The sequence below is a fragment of the Asterias amurensis genome, chromosome 1, assembly GCF_032118995.1.
Source record: "Asterias amurensis chromosome 1, ASM3211899v1".
Classification (NCBI taxonomy): Eukaryota; Metazoa; Echinodermata; class Asteroidea; order Forcipulatida; family Asteriidae; genus Asterias; species Asterias amurensis.
In genome coordinates, this window is record NC_092648.1 from 3,821,326 (window position 1) to 3,838,898 (window position 17,573).

The 17,573-nt window shown below is 40.7% G+C and overlaps 1 long non-coding RNA gene across 1 annotated transcript; it reads left to right on the forward strand.

The window, feature by feature from the left end:
- Positions 1-6,936: 6,936 nt before the first annotated feature.
- On the forward strand, positions 6,937-15,239 carry LOC139939888 (uncharacterized). Its single transcript, XR_011786362.1, has 4 exons — positions 6,937-7,006; positions 7,591-7,754; positions 8,139-8,317; positions 14,062-15,239. It is a non-coding gene; the product is annotated as an uncharacterized lncRNA (long non-coding RNA).
- Positions 15,240-17,573: the final 2,334 nt, after the last annotated feature.

Below are 17,573 nucleotides of genomic sequence, written 5' to 3' on the forward strand. Positions count from 1 at the left end.
GACTTTAGAAGTTAGGATGAGGCACTTCAGATGTTACTGAAACCCGATGACTACTCAATGGTTGCATTGATTCTTTTGGATCCTTTTATGCTGTATTGTTGGAAGTTTCCGTAGAAGTCGCTGATGGGGAATGCGATCAAAGGCCTTTGAGAAGTTCAGTATTATTGCATCGACCTGCTCTCGGTCATCAATGGCTTTGGCAAGATCTTGAGCTGTAATTATCAGTTGGGACTCACACGAGTGGCCCGAACGGAAACCGGGCTGGGCGTCAGTGAGGATGTTGTGATGGTTGTTGTGATCCATTATGTTACTATAGATGATGTGTTCCCAGAGTTTACTGCAAATTGATGCGATAGACACTGGCCAGTTGTTGGATGGTGCACTTCTGTCTCCCTTCTTGAAGAATGGTGAAATATTAGCAGTAGGCCAATCAGATGGAAGAAAGCCAGTGTCTAAGGACTTTTGAAAAATGTAGGTGAGGATTTGTGCGATCTCCACAGCGACTTCCTTTAGGGCCTGAGCTGAAGAGTGTCTGGCCCAGTAGCTTTCTTGATATTAAGACCTGATAACAGTTTCAGAACGCCATCACATGAAACATTGATGTGATTCATTTCAAAAAATGTTGGTTGTAATAAAGTCGTTTATTGTTTTGCTATGGTTCAGTCTCATAGCTCACCAACACCAGTTCTGAAGAGAACTGCTTATATGCATTTGAAAGTAACTGTAAAAAAAAAAAAACCAAAAACCAAAATCATTCTGAAAAACAAAAGTTCCTCTAAATATTTTGTTGTTGCTTTCAAAGTTGTTTTTCTTTATTAAATTTAAACAATTTTTAAATCTACAGTAGAATCCAAAAGTATGAACAAGTTAACTGAGCCTAAATGTTTTACTGATGGATGAAGGTTTTATTCAATTGAATATTTTGAATTGTTGTTACTCCTTGTGGTCAGGTTTCATCCAGATAAAAGGCTGGCTGAGCTGATTGGTGGACGTTGATGTCTTACAGAGGATGAGGTGTTAGAGACGTAGGCGAAGTGGTGCGCTCATGTGATGAGACAGGGAGGCGTACCCTTGTAGATGTTCTGCAGCTGATGGTCTGCCTACTCGAGGCAGAGGCCCCCCCCCCCCCCCCCCCTAAGCTGTGCTGGATAGACAATGTAACAAAGTGGAGTGGTAGAAGCATAGGAGAGCTCAGAAGAGCAGCGATTGAAAGAGAACATGTGATGGCGACGACTCCAGGAGTGCGCCTTATGAGGGGGCCATGGACGCAAGTCTTTGGGGTTTGATGATGACAATTGCAGTCAGGCTCAAAGACATCTAATCGTCTAAGACCAGTCTATGATGGCAGAGCTACACTCTCCAGTAAAAGGTATTTTCCACAACAGTGAATTAAACTATTTGCACCAAGTCACAAATGGAACTCTCTCTCTAGTAGCGGATGCTCTGTTCAGCATGGCCGACCGTTTGTCGAAGAGGTATGAGGAAAACCATGCAATTTCGAGTGATACTTGTGTGGATCATTGTATTCTACTTTTACAACACCTTTCTAACCATATGCATTTTATAACAAACGGTTACAAGTGCTTTTCAAAGACCAACTCGACCGATCCAAGGCAACGTGTTCCTGTAAAGGTTTGCTCTATTTCTGTAGTTCCACTTTTGCATGTCTGAGCCCTTGGAAACTGATCTCTGTAGTACTTGTTGCAGAATGTTTTTGAGTTAACGAGCTGAATTGATTTTAGTTTTTTTTTTTTTTTTTTTGTACCTACCACCATTTGGTTAGGAGCCTACAGCACCTTTGTAGTGTGGTTATGTTAAAATACCAGTTTTTATGCCATATTGCTTTGAATCTGAGAAGCATTGCTGCAGTAACGTTTCTTAGGTCGTGTATTGGTATTTGGGATTATTCTCCTTGCTTGGACATATCTGCTTGTGATGTTAGGCGATATCTGAAAATATGCGACCAGGCAACCTTTGGAAATTAAATTTGTACATGTTAGTTTGTTCGTTTACATCTACGTTTAAATAATCACTTGGGAAAGTCCCCCTGGTTGCTTCATGTGAAGTTCAAATGTACACAGGCAAATGTTTGTCTTTGTTTTGCCGATTGAAGAAGTACACACAAATTCCTGTAGCAAAGGTAACTTCAAAAAGAAAGCTTATTGTTAATGGAAATAAATATTGAGTTTGTGTTGCAGAAAGTGTTTGAGTTTCTCCAAAGAGATCTACCCATCAAACAGTGGATATCCAGGACTTGTCTATGATAAAGGAGCAGCACTTGACAGTAAAAGAAAGAAGCAGCACTCTACAGCAGAAGGTGAGATCCCACAAATGAATTAAGATATGGACAGCCAGTCTGGACAGCCAGTCCCAAATATAGCTCTCTAGGAAAACTGCTAGGAAGGTAGTGGTAGCACTTAAAGATTCACTAATTACGTCAAAAAACTGTGACAGGTTTTGTAGCAACAACAAGTTCATCGGATGCAAGAAATTGTTGATAAGAAAGCTCATGCAGTTTTTGTATGTAATAAGTTAATTTTGAAGTTCCACCCACTACCTTTCTCGTTTCATCTTCTATAACACTGCTGTTTTTATGCTCCCGCAGCGAAGCAAGCTGAAGGGGCATGTAGTGTTTGTCTTGTCCTTTATGTGGTGTGAGTGGGTATACATATTAAAACCAGGGACCTATAAGAAAAGAGGACAATATCATCCACAGTTCGAGAAAGGTCCACAGTACAAAACCCATGGGAGCTGTTGCAAGAAGTTAAAGGCCAAGTCATACTGCAGCGATAACGAAAATCGATAACGATAACGACGCAAAGAGAACGCATTCTATTGGTTGAATTGCTCCACGCAGAATACGCCCACGCTCATTCAACCAATCGAGGGCGTGAATTTTTAACTATCTCGTTGTTATTCTCGTTATCATGGCCTGTGTGACCAGGCCTTAAGAGTATAAACAAAATAGGGACAATAGGAGGTCCACGGTTTGCAGGCGTTTGGCGTGCGTAATCATTGTCCGTGTGATAACTAAAGCCTTCTTTAGTTATCACACGGACAATGATTACGCACATCTAGCAGATGAATTCCAAACTTGGTTTGTGGATTGGTCTTTGGATCCGCAGGAGCCTATTGTTTTTGGACCCTACAGGGACAAATGTAATGTCAAGGTCATTATGGATACCAAAAAAAGAATTGTTGTCCCAGCGACAACTCTGAAAGGTCTTGGCATATCAACTCCATACTTGGTTTGTGGAGTGGTTTAGGGATCCTTAAGAATCCTATTAATTTTAGACCTCTACAATTGCATTGTATGTCATTGTTTTTTTACCCTTATAGAAGGTCGTTATTGCTAAAACAATAGAAATGTTGTACGAGTATCAAAGTATCAAAGTACTTGGCGTATCAATGCCAAACATGGTTGGTGGACTGTTCTTAGGATCCTCTGAAACATTTTGTTTTTGGATCCCCCCAGGACAAATGCCAAGGTCATTGTGTCTAAAACAAAAGAAATGTTCTCCAAGGATAAATTCAAGAATAAGATTAATCTCAGTGAGGCATTTGTGTTTGTCAACACACCATTCTTGTTTTGTTGAGTATACCTATGCGAAATGTCTATTGCTGGTCTGGTTTGAACAGAAGTTAATATCAGTCATATTCTTTTATAGATATGTGTTCGTTTGGCATTCATTTACAAGTTGACAGCCTGGGTTGTGGTTTTTCTGACAGGTTTTTTAAGATTTGAAGAAATGGTCCTTAGGATAATGCATGTGAAAAAGAATTCTTACCTTTTAGTTATTTAAATTTTATACAAAAGTTTCTTTGTGGGAGCTCATTTATCAAGAAATATCAACATCATTGGTTGAGAGAACTGTTTTCAAGCAAATGACATCCCCTGAATTAACTGCTGCTTATTATGTTGCTCATTTTGAATACTAGAATCAAAATAGTCCTGATTTTGTTTTTTATCGTACAGACGATCAACCTATATCGCACCTGGTTTTCTGGAATCCTCCTGGCGGACATCCAAACCGCGGCGGGAGGAAAATGAACTACCCAGACACCATCACCAGAGACACAAATCTCAATCCAAACAAGACTCAACAACTCATGAGGGACAAAGCAACCTGGCACCACTTCATTAATGCTGCGTCTACTATTCCGTCAAAGGATGATGATGATGATGATGATGATGATGATTGTAACAAGGCTTGCTATCTCCAAAGCCATCTTCCCATCCACAAAAAGATGTCGAAGACCAGCCGATGATGAGGGAGCTGCACTCTCCAGAAAATTGGTGAATTCCCAAACGTACACTTCAGATGTTTACCCCTAGTCCCAAATGGGGCTCTTTAATAAAAAAAATTCACAATGCATGTTGGAAATCTGATTAAAACATAAGTTATTTTCAGTCTTGGAGCTCTGAAACTCATTCGAAAAACGTTTGCATGCTCTTTGGCAATCATTTTGATGTTGATGTGCTTCTTTACTTATTTTTTTCTGTCAGATTTGAAGATTTTATGAAGGCCCCTAAAAAACTGCTTTTGTGCCTTAAAGCCATTATACACTTTCGGTACAGAAACAAAAAAAATAGTTCGCAGATTTACAAATAATTTACAGGGTTTACAGAAGGTAATGGTAAAAGACTTCTCTTGAAATATTAGTCCATGAAATGCTTTACTTTTTAAAAAACATTTAAACAACATCAATTCTCGATAGTGAGAATTACGGATTTATTTTAAACACATGTCATGACACGGCGAAACGTGGGGAAACAAGGGTGGGTTTTCCCGTTATTTTCTCCCGACTCCGATGACCGATTGAGCCTAAATTTTCACAGGTTTGTTATTTTATATATAAGTTATGGTACACAAAGTGTGGGCTTTGGACAATACTGTTTACCAAAAGTGTCCAATGGCTTTAAACACCCAGCAGGATGGATATGTGCGCACTACAAGTCTTTACTATTTTTACTATTCATGTCCTACATTTTAAGCTTTGATCATTAAAATTTTGCATGTTGAGTGCAAGATTTGCTTCATTGAATTAAAATTCTTATCACATGAATCCAGTATAGAACGTCCAATAAATTACTGTTACTTACAACAATAACAAAACATCCTGATTTGATCGGTTCCAACATTTATTTTGCTATTGCTTTTGATGGTTTGTCTTCATTTACAATTTTATTGAAAGGACAGAAAGCGTCCTAAGGAAGAAGCAGTTTATCTCATTCTAATTGTTTTAATAATAGATACATGTAAAACACTTGTTATTACAGATAACGCGTTTTGTTTGTTGCAGAAAGGCATAACATCTCCAAAGACATCTGTGACTGGTCTGTCATGATCAAGGAGCTGAATGTACTATCGTAAAAGGTAATCTCCTTATAACTTAGACCATTTCCTCTTTCATTTCTTTCATTATGCAAGAAACCTGACTGGCCTGTGACTCCCCACCCTACTGGCCATGGATCACATGGTGCATGGTGTCAGGGAGTGATGCTTTTATATGAGCAACCTGACTGGCCTGTGACTCCCCACCCTACTGGCCATGGATCACATGGTGCATGGTGTCAGGGAGTGATGCTTTTATATGAGCAACCTGACTGGCCTGTGACGTCCCACCCTACTGGCCATGGGTCACATGGTGTATGGTGTCAAGGAGTGTTGCTTTTATATGGGCAACCTGACTGGCCTGTGACTGCTCAACCTACTGACCATGGGTCACATGGTGCATGGTGTCAGGGAGTGATGCTTTTATATAAGCAACTGACTGGCCTGTGACTGCTCAACCTACTGACCATGGGTCACATGGTGCATGGTGTCAGGGAGTGATGCTTTTATATGAGCAACCTGACTGGCCTGTGACTGCCCACCCTACTTGCCATGGGTCACATGGTGCATGGTGTCATGGAGTGATGCTTTTATATGAGCAACCTGACTGGCCTGTGACGGCCCACTCTACTGGCCATGGGTCACATGGTGCATGGTGTCAGGGAGTGATGCTTTTATATGAGCAACCTGACTGGCCTGTGACGGCCCACCCTACTGGCCATGGGTCGCATGGTGTCATGGAGTGATGCTTTTATATGAGCAACCTGACTGGCCTGTGACTGCCCACCCTACTGGCCATGGGTCACATGGTGCATGGTGTCATAGAGTGATGCTTTTATATGAGCAACCTGACTGGCCTGTGACTGCCCACCCTACTGGCCATGGGTCACATGGTGCATGGTGTCATGGAGTGATGCTTTTATATGAGCAACCTGACTGGCCTGCGACTACCCACTCTACTGGCCATGGGTCACATATGGTGCATGGGGTCAAGGAGTGTTGCTTTTATATGGGCAACCTGACTGGCCTGTGACTGCTGCCAACCCTACTGGGTTTTGGTCACATGGTGCATGGTGTCAGGGAGTGATGCTTTTATATGGGCAACCTGACTAGCCTGTGACAGCCCACCCTACTGGCCATGGGTCACATGGTGCATGGTGTCAGGGAGTGATGCTTTTATATGAGCAACCTGACTGGCCTGTGACTGCTCAACCTACTGGCCATGGGTCACACGGTGCATGGTGTCAGGGAGTGATGCTTTTATATGGGCAACCTGACTGGCCTGTGACTGTCCACTCTACTGGCCATGGGTCACATATGGTGCATGGGGTCAAGGAGTGTTGCTTTTATATGGGCGAAGTGTAGTGTCCCATCGTTTTAACGAGTGTTGCTCAATATTGGCAACCTGACTCGTCACGCCTCCGCACCCTACCGTTCATGTGTCGCATGGTTTTACGCTGACAACCTGGCAGCAGAGTGCCCTGTTCTATGAAATCTCTTAACTATAATAGTCTGCCTTTAGGGGATTAGATTGTGCAAATGTAGTTGATCTCAGGTCATTATTTATTTATATCGCATTTATTTGAGTTGCAGTCTTGCTACAACATCTACAAGTCAACAAGTGGATGTCTGAGACCAACGTACGAAGGAGTTCCACTTTCCATTAAAAGGTGAGTTTTTCCAAAATGTAAAATTGATGTGTATAGGATTTCAGTTTATTCACAAGATGTTTGTTTGGTATTCATGTTAGTTGTTAATGGCTGGGTTGTATATTTTCTGTTGGCATTGCGAAAATTCTTCATGCCTTAAGAACAAAATTACATTTGGGTAGCGCTTGCTACATAAGATTCATTTTGAGAGAGAGCTCAACTGATAATAAAATTTACATTGCGCCAATTTGAAGATTGTCCACTGGTTTTTTGAATTTTTTTTATTAACCTTTTTTAAATAAACAAAGGATTAAACATGACAAACATTTATGTAGTTTTGAAAAATACTGTTGATGGTTATTCAAAAAAGGGAAACTCTCATTCAGGATGAAGCAATTCATTTAAAAAAAACAAGATTTTGTTAAAAGATCAAGTAACAAAACCATAAAGACTTAAATGTTTCATCATTGTATGCTGTTAACATTAAGTACTGCAATCCTGCTCTTGGGGTGGTAGGTTCCTCATTCACTTTTGGAAACCCCTGCAATGAATTTTGTACATATAACTTAAATGGCTTTTTTTTATCCGTTAACTTGACATTTTAGAGCAAGAGGCAGCTAGTGGTTCCCGGAATTCAAATGCAGATGGAATCACCACTACTGATAACTTAAAGGCTACAGGACAAAGAAAGCAACATATATACAAGACGTCTTAACTGTTCATCAACCAATCATGATTGAACAAATAAGCAGTTTGGTTTTCTTCAAAAGTAAGATATTTGTGGAGTTTTTAGTTTAATGTTGTTTTATTTTTTACAGCACTCTGTATACAGTTAACATCTTGTAAATAAGTACACCATTGTCGGTCCACTGTTTAATGAGCAGCAGGCCTCTGGTGCTATGCCACTGGTTGCTGCTGTCTATTCACTGTTGATTCTTTTGCAAGAGCCTTTATGGTTCGTAGTGTTAGGGAGTGATGCTTTTATATGGGCAACCTGACTGGCCTGTGACTGCTGCCAACCCTACTGGGTTTTGGTCACATGGTGCATGGTGTCAGGGAGTGATGCTTTTATATGGGCAACCTGAATAGCCTGTGACAGCCCCCTCTACTGACCATGTATAATTTGTTCTTATCCTGTAACGTTATATTTCAGAGCCAGAGGTGAAGCTAGTGGCTCACTGAAATCAAATGCAGATGGAGTCACCACTACTGATAACTTAAAGGCTACAGGAAATAGAGAGCAACATATGAAAACATTGTGATCATCAAGACATCTTAGCTTTTCTTCAAGTTATCATGCCTGAACAACCAAGCAGTTTGTTGCCTTCAAAAGTAAGATATTGTAGAGTTTTTAGTTTAATGCTGTTATATTTTTTATAGCACTCTGTATACAGTTAACATCTTGTGAATAAGTACACCGATGTCAGTCGTCTGTTGTTAAATGAGCAACAGGCCTCTGGTGCAATGCCACTGGTTGCTGTTGTCTATTGACTGTTGCCAATGTTGCTTTACTTTACTTTCTTGAGCAACAGACCTTTGGTTAAATGCCACTGGTTGCCAATGTTGCTTTACTTTACTTACTTGAGCGACAGACCTTTCGTGGTATGCCACTGGTTGCCAATGTTGCTTTACTTTACTTACTTGAGCGACAGACCTTTCGTGGTATGCCACTGGTTGCCAATGTTGCTTTACTTTACTTACTTGAGCGACAGACCTTTCGTGGTATGCCACTGGTTGCCAATGTTGCTTAACTTTACTTTCTTGAGCAACAGACCTTTGGTGGTAGGCCACTGGTTGCCAATGTTGCTTCACTTTACTTTCTTGAGCGACAGACCTTTGGTAAAATGCCACTGGTTGCCAATGTTGCTTTACTTTACTTACTTGAGCAACAGAGCTTTGGTTAAATGCCACTGGTTGCCAATGTTGCTTTACTTTTGACTTGAGCAACAGACCTTTGGTTAAATGCCACTGGTTGACAATGTTGCTTAACTTTACTTTCTTGAGCAACAGACCTTTGGTGGTATGCCACTGGTTGCCAATGTTGCTTAACTTAACTTTCTTGAGTGACAGACCTCTGGTGCAATGCCACTGATTGCTGTTGTCTATTGACTGTGCCAATGTTGCTTTACTTTACTTTCTTGAGCAACAGACCTTTGGTTAAATGCCACTGGTTGCCAATGTTGCTTTACTTTACTTACTTGAGCAACAGACCTTTCGTGGTATGCCACTGGTTGCCAATGTTGCTTAACTTAACTTTCTTGAGTGACAGACCTTTGGTGGTATGCCACTGGTTGCCAATGTTGCTTAACTTAACTTACTTGAGTGACAGACCTTTGGTTGTATGCCACTGGTTGCCAATGTTTCTTGATTTAACTTTCTTGAGCAATAGGCCTTTGGTTGTATGCCACTGGTTGCCAATGTTGTCTAACTTTACTTACTCGAGCAACAGACCTTTGGTGGTAGGCCACTGGTTGCCAATGTTGCTTCACTTTACTTTCTTGAGCGACAGACCTTTGGTTAAATGCCACTGGTTGCCAATGTTGCTTTACTTTACTTTCTTGAGCGACAGACCTTTGGTTAAATGCCACTGGTTGCCAATGTTGCTTTACTTTACTTTCTTGAGCAACAGACCTTTGGTTCTAAGCCACTGGTTGCCAATGTTGCTTTACTTTACTTACTTTAGCAGCAGGCCTTTGGTTGTATGCCACTGGTTGCCAATGTTGCTTTACTTTACTTTCTTGAGCAACAGACCTTTGGTGGTATGCCACTGGTTGCCAATGTTGCTGTACTTTACTTTCTTGAGCAACATACCTTTGGTTGTATGCCACTGGTTGCCAATGTTGCTTTACTTTACTTTCTTGAGCAACAGACCTTTGGTGGTATGCCACTGGTTGCCAATGTTGCTGTACTTTACTTTCTTGAGCAACAGACCTGTGGTTGTATGCCACTGGTTGCCAATGTTGCTTTACTTTACTTTCTTGAGCAACAGACCTTTGGTTGTATTACACTGGTTGCCAATGTTGCTGTACTTTACTTTCTTGAGCAACAGACCTTTGGTTGTATTACACTGGTTGCCAATGTTGCTTTACTTTACTTTCTTGAGTGACATACCTTTGGTTAAATGCCACTGGTTGCCAATGTTGCTTTACTTTACTTTCTTGAGTGACAGACCTTTGGTTAAATGCCACTGGTTGCCAATGTTGCTTTACTTTACTTTCTTGAGCAACAGACCTTTGGTTAAATGCCACTGGTTGCCAATGTTGCTTTACTTTACTTTCTTGAGTGACAGACCTTTGGTTAAATGCCACTGGTTGCCAATGTTGCTTCACTTTACTTTCTTGAGCGACAGACCTTTGGTTAAATGCCACTGGTTGCCAATGTTGCTTTACTTTACTTTCTTGAGCGACAGACCTTTGGTTAAATGCCACTGGTTGCCAATGTTGCTTTACTTTACTTTCTTGAGCAACAGACCTTTGGTTCTAAGCCACTGGTTGCCAATGTTGCTTTACTTTACTTACTTTAGCAGCAGGCCTTTGGTTGTATGCCACTGGTTGCCAATGTTGCTTTACTTTACTTTCTTGAGCAACAGACCTTTGGTGGTATGCCACTGGTTGCCAATGTTGCTGTACTTTACTTTCTTGAGCAACATACCTTTGGTTGTATGCCACTGGTTGCCAATGTTGCTTTACTTTACTTTCTTGAGCAACAGACCTTTGGTGGTATGCCACTGGTTGCCAATGTTGCTGTACTTTACTTTCTTGAGCAACAGACCTGTGGTTGTATGCCACTGGTTGCCAATGTTGCTTTACTTTACTTTCTTGAGCAACAGACCTTTGGTTGTATTACACTGGTTGCCAATGTTGCTGTACTTTACTTTCTTGAGCAACAGACCTTTGGCTGTATTACACTGGTTGCCAATGTTGCTTTACTTTACTTTCTTGAGTGACATACCTTTGGTTAAATGCCACTGGTTGCCAATGTTGCTTTACTTTACTTTCTTGAGTGACAGACCTTTGGTTAAATGCCACTGGTTGCCAATGTTGCTTTACTTTACTTTCTTGAGCAACAGACCTTTGGTTAAATGCCACTGGTTGCCAATGTTGCTTTACTTTACTTACTTGAGCGACAGACCTTTCGTGGTATGCCACTGGTTGCCAATGTTGCTTAACTTTACTTTCTTGAGCAACAGACCTTTGGTGGTAGGCCACTGGTTGCCAATGTTGCTTCACTTTACTTTCTTGAGCAACAGAGCTTTGGTTAAATGCCACTGGTTGCCAATGTTGCTTTACTTTTTACTTGAGCAACAGACCTTTGGTTAAATGCCACTGGTTGACAATGTTGCTTAACTTTACTTTCTTGAGCAACAGACCTTTGGTGGTATGCCACTGGTTACCAATGTTGCTTAACTTAACTTTCTTGAGTGACAGACCTTTGGTGGTATGCCACTGGTTGCCAATGTTGCTTAACTTAACTTACTTGAGTGACAAACCTTTGGTTGTATGCCACTGGTTGCCAATGTTGCTTGATTTAACTTTCTTGAGCAACAGGCCTTTGGTTGTATGCCACTGGTTGCCAATGTTGTCTAACTTTACTTACTCGAGCAACAGACCTTTGGTGGTAGGCCACTGGTTGCCAATGTTGCTTCACTTTACTTTCTTGAGCGACAGACCTTTGGTTAAATGCCACTGGTTGCCAATGTTGCTTTACTTTACTTTCTTGAGCGACAGACCTTTGGTTAAATGCCACTGGTTGCCAATGTTGCTTTACTTTATTTACTTGAGCAACGGACCTTTGGTTGTATGCCACTGGTTGCCAATATTGCTTAACTTTACTTTCTTGAGCAACAGACCTTTGGTTAAATACCACTGGTTGCTAATGTTGCTTAACTTTACTTACTTGAGCAGCAGAGCTTTGGTTCTAAGCCACTGGTTGCCAATGTTGCTTAACTTTACTTTATTGAGCGACAGACCTTTGGTTAAATGCCACTGGTTGCCAATGTTGCTTAACTTTACTTTCTTGAGCGACAGACCTTTGGTTAAATGCCACTGGTTGCCAATGTTGCTTTACTTTACTTTCTTGAGCAGCAGACCTTTGGTTAAATGTCACTGGTTGCAAATGTTGCTTTACTTTACTTTCTTGAGCGACAGACCTTTGGTTAAATGCCACTGGTTGCCAATGTTGCTTTACTTTTTACTTGAGCAACAGACCTTTGGTTAAATGCCACTGATTGCCAATGTTGTTTAACTTTACTTTCTTGAGTGACAGACCTTTGGTGGTATGCCACTGGTTGCCAATGTTGCTTAACTTAACTTACTTGAGTGACAAACCTTTGGTTGTATGCCACTGGTTACCAATGTTGCTTAACTTAACTTTCTTGAGTGACAGACCTTTGGTGGTATGCCACTGGTTGCCAATGTTGCTTAACTTAACTTACTTGAGTGACAAACCTTTGGTTGTATGCCACTGGTTGCCAATGTTGCTTGATTTAACTTTCTTGAGCAACAGGCCTTTGGTTAAATGCCACTGGTTGCCAATGTTGCTTTACTTTACTTTCTTGAGCGACAGACCTTTGGTTAAATGCCACTGGTTGCCAATGTTGCTTTACTTTATTTACTTGAGCAACGGACCTTTGGTTGTATGCCACTGGTTGCCAATATTGCTTAACTTTACTTTCTTGAGCAACAGACCTTTGGTTAAATACCACTGGTTGCTAATGTTGCTTAACTTTACTTACTTGAGCAGCAGAGCTTTGGTTCTAAGCCACTGGTTGCCAATGTTGCTTAACTTTACTTTATTGAGCGACAGACCTTTGGTTAAATGCCACTGGTTGCCAATGTTGCTTAACTTTACTTTCTTGAGCGACAGACCTTTGGTTAAATGCCACTGGTTGCCAATGTTGCTTTACTTTACTTTCTTGAGCAACATCCCTTTGGTTGTATGCCACTGGTTGCCAATGTTGCTTTACTTTACTTTCTTGAGCAGCAGACCTTTGGTTAAATGTCACTGGTTGCAAATGTTGCTTTACTTTACTTTCTTGAGCGACAGACCTTTGGTTAAATGCCACTGGTTGCCAATGTTGCTTTACTTTTTACTTGAGCAACAGACCTTTGGTTAAATGCCACTGGTTGCCAATGTTGTTTAACTTTACTTTCTTGAGTGACAGACCTTTGGTTAAATGCCACTGGTTGCCAATGTTGCTTAACTTTACTTTCTTGAGCAACAGACCTTTGGTGGTATGCCACTGGTTGCCAATGTTGCTGTACTTTACTTTCTTGAGCAGCAGACCTTTGGTTAAATGCCACTGGTTGCAAATGTTGCTTTACTTTACTTTCTTGAGCAACATACCTTTGGTTGTATGCCACTGGTTGCCAATGTTGACTACTTTACTTTCTTGAGCAACAGACCTTTGGTGGTAGGCTACTGGTTGCCAATGTTGCTTCACTTTACTTTCTTGAGCGACAGACCTTTGGTTAAATGCCACTGGTTGCCAATGTTGCTTTACTTTACTTTCTTGAGCGACAGACCTTTGGTTAAATGCCACTGGTTGCCAATGTTGCTTTACTTTACTTTCTTGAGCAACAGACCTTTGGTTCTAAGCCACTGGCTGCCAATGTTGCTTTACTTTACTTACTTGAGCAGCAGGCCTTTGGTTGAATGCCACTGGTTGCCAATGTTGTTTAACTTTACTTTTTTGAGAAACAGACCTTTGGTGGTATGCCACTGGTTGCCAATGTTGCTTTACTTTACTTTCTTGAGCAACATACCTTTAGTGGCATGCCACTGCTTGCCAATGTTGCTGTCGATTAAATGTTTTAACCTAGTCCCAAATAAAGCTATATGTAATGTTAGTGCTTAATTTCTACTGTTGCTCTGTTTTAAACATAAGTTTAATGTCAGTAAATACTTGTTTGACAGTCATTTCAGAAGTCTTGTTTTGTTTTAGTTACTTACTTTTGGAAAAATACCTACATTTTAAACCCTTATATCGAACCAAATTTGTAGCTGTTGGTAGTTTAAACTGTGCATTTGAAATTGTGGCTGTTTTTAATTTCTGGTCTCCAAACTTGACCTTTCAGAGACGGAGATGAAGTGAATAGTTTCCTGAAAAGAAGACAGTGCAGAATGGAATCACCACTACTGATGTCATTTAGGATATGATGGGTATGAAGGAGAATGGAATCACCACAGGATACTGGGTATAGAGGAGAGCAACGTGTGTTAAAACATCGCTATCCTCAAGACATCTAAGCTAATTAGTTTGTTGTCTTCAAGGTACTTTAGGTGTGTTTTTATGAACTGAAAGCTGCAATCTGTTTAGAACACTTTTCGCACGGTCTCTAAGAAATGAGCACATCATCCCTATTCTTCGCTGTCTCTACTGGCTGCCAATCAAGGACTGCATTGTGTTCAAGCCATGGTTGCTCACTTACAAATCTCAACATGATCTCGCTCATGCATGTAACTCTGAACTTTTTAACTCGTATACACCTCCGCGTTGTCTTCGCTCATCGTCACAGTGTCTACTGCAAGCTCCCAACAGAGTCTCTGAACTTATAAACTCGTATACACCTCCTCGTTGTCTTCGCTCATCATCACAGTGTCTACTGCAAGCTCCCCGGAGAGTCTCTACTTCGCATTATGGGGGTCAATGCTGCTCCCATCTTAAGGATTAGTCTTCCTCTTATTGTTTGCCAAACTACTTCAGTCACTTCCTTCAAGTGTCGCCTGAAAACTCATCTGTTTTCGAAATAATAATGCACTCTTTGTGCTTTTGATTCTCGTTTTAAGCTGATAATTTTTATGTTGTTACATGGCCAGATGCTGAGGATCTTGGCTAAGGGTGCAAGTGCTGGTAACCTCTCCCCTTTTCAAAATTGGTTTTTGATTTAATGTTGCACTTCTTGTGCTTTTAACTTTTGTTTTGGCGGATCAGTTCTGTGTTTTTATGGCCAGATGCTGAGGATCTTGGCTAAGGGTGTAAGTGCTGGTAACCTCTCCCCTTTTAAATATGTTTTCTTTTAATGGTATGCTTACTTTTGTGTAAAGGTGTGAAGGCACTGGACACTATTGATAATTGCTCAAAATAATTGTTAGCTTAAAAATTTACTTATAACTTGCAATGGAGAGCTATTGATAGTATAAAACAATGTGAGAAACGTCTCCTACTGAAGTAATGTAATTTTTGTAAATGAAGTAAATTCTCAGTCAGATAATAAAAGATTTCAGCTGAAGCCTTCTATTATGCATCTGAAAGCACACAAAGTAATTTTCTTTTATTATTCTCTTGCAACTTTGATGACCAATTGTGCCCAAATTTGTTAATTTATGCATATGTTGGGATAAACCAAGTGAGAATACTGGTCTTTGACAATTACCAAACGTGTCCAGTGCCTTTAAAAGCATCTTTCATTATTGTTAATATGGTTTTAATTAACATCTTGTAAATAAGTACACCATTGCAAGCAAGCACAAATGCGATTTTGTTTGCGCTATGAAATTGCGATAAATTGTGAAATTGCATAATGCGTTTGTAAGCAAATTTAGCGATCTTTGTGGTGCGGCGGTTAGATTAAAGGGACCTGGACACTTGCACGTGGCATGTGGGGTCCTACTTCCGGCTCGGGCCACTGGGTGGTTGATCTTAAAGGTGCATTTGGGCTCCTCATCTGTCAGGATGGTGCCGGTGTTATCACAAATGGTTGACCAACGGAAGTAGTCCCTAGTCCTTTCAACTAGGGACCGCGTTACTAAGAGTAGGGAGGCTGTCCTGGCGCCGAAGTTGGGACAGTGGACCGGACCCGTCCCCTTAAGGGACGGTGCAATTGGCTCTTACGATCTCAGAAAGCGCGTGGGGCTGGTATCCTGGAACCTGCACGTTGGTAGCCCTGCTAATTGAACAAAGCTTACCCGGATGACAATCAGCAAAATCTGATGACAAAAAATACTTGCAATGGTGTACTTATGTATAATGTTGTACTTGCATAGTTTTATAATTATAAGCTTTTATGTGAAACAAGTTTAGTTCTGGTATATATCTGCATTATATGTTACGTGCATCACAAAACAAGGATTTGAAACAGTGTATCCCATTATAGTCTGAATAGAACAACCCTTACCCTAATCTTAGCAACTTAAAATACAGCAACTATGGGAGAATCCATCGCGTTGAAGGCATGTCACCCCAGTATGATGTCTTGCAGTGTATCCCATTATAGTCTGTCTCTTATCATGGGAGTATCAGCTCCTATAATGGTGACATTGTGAGATTGCACTTATCATGCAAAGGTGCGTGCCACTTCTGCATTGATGCGGAGGTGTGTGCCACTTCTGCCTTGTGCGGAGGTGTGTGCTACTTCTTCACGGTCAATTTCCCTTAGGCTCAGGCAAAGATAACCCATCAATAAACTATGTCAAAGAAATCCCCCAAAAAGAAATGTTAAATATAAAATAGAATAGAACAAAATAACCCTTACCCTAATCTTGCAACAAAAAATACTTCAGCTTTGGGAGACGACAGCGTTTTGAAGGCATCTCACCCCAGTATGATGTCTTGCAGTGTATCCCATTATAGTCTGTCTCTTATCATGGGAGTATCAGCTCCTATAATGGTGACATTGTGAGATTGCACTTATCATGCGAAGGTGCGTGCCACTTCTGCATTGATGCGGAGGTGTGTGCCACTTCTGCCTTGTGCGGAGGTGCGTGCTGCTTCTTCACGGTCAAACTCCCATAGGCTCAGGCAAAGATAGCACATCAATTTACTATGTTGAAGAACCCCCCTCCCAAAAGAAAGGTTAAATTTGAAATTGAATAGAACAGAATAACCCTTACCCTAATCTTGCAACAAAAAATACATCAGCTTTGGGAGACGACAGCGTTTTGAAGGCATCTCACCCCAGTATGATGTCTTGCAGTGTATCCCATTATAGTCTGTCTCTTATCATGGGAGTGTCAGCTCCTATAATGGTGACATTGTGAGATTGCACTTATCATGCGAAGGTGCGTGCCACTTCTGCATTGATGCGGAGGTGTGTGCCACTTCTGCCTTGTGCGGAGGTGTGTGCTGCTTCTTCACGGTCAAACTCCCATAGGCTCAGACAAAGATAGCCCATCAATTTACTATGTTGAAGAATTCCCCCCAAAAAGATAGGCAAAGTTTGAAACTGAAATAAATTGTTTGCAGTGGTGTACTATGTTTAATTATATGCATTACTACTTATGAATTGTGATGTTAAACAACTATCATGGGTGTTTACAAAAGTTTATGTTTAACTAATGAATCACTATTTGTGAGTTGTGATGTTAAACGTTATCACGGGTGTTTACATAAGTTTATGTTTTAAAGTGTATGAATTACTATTTGTGAGTTGTGATGTTAAACGTTATCATGGGTGTTTACAGTACCTTTGGCTGGTTGTTTGTAGAACCTAAATAAATATTCACTAGTTTAATTTGTTGGTATAGAAACGAGGTTGCTGCTAAAGCGTGAGTCGAGCGGACATCAAGTTGTCGTGCGTTGTAAATATCGCGGAAATATAACATTTGTTTCTTCATATAGGTCTTCTTTGTATAAAATACATAAATGTAC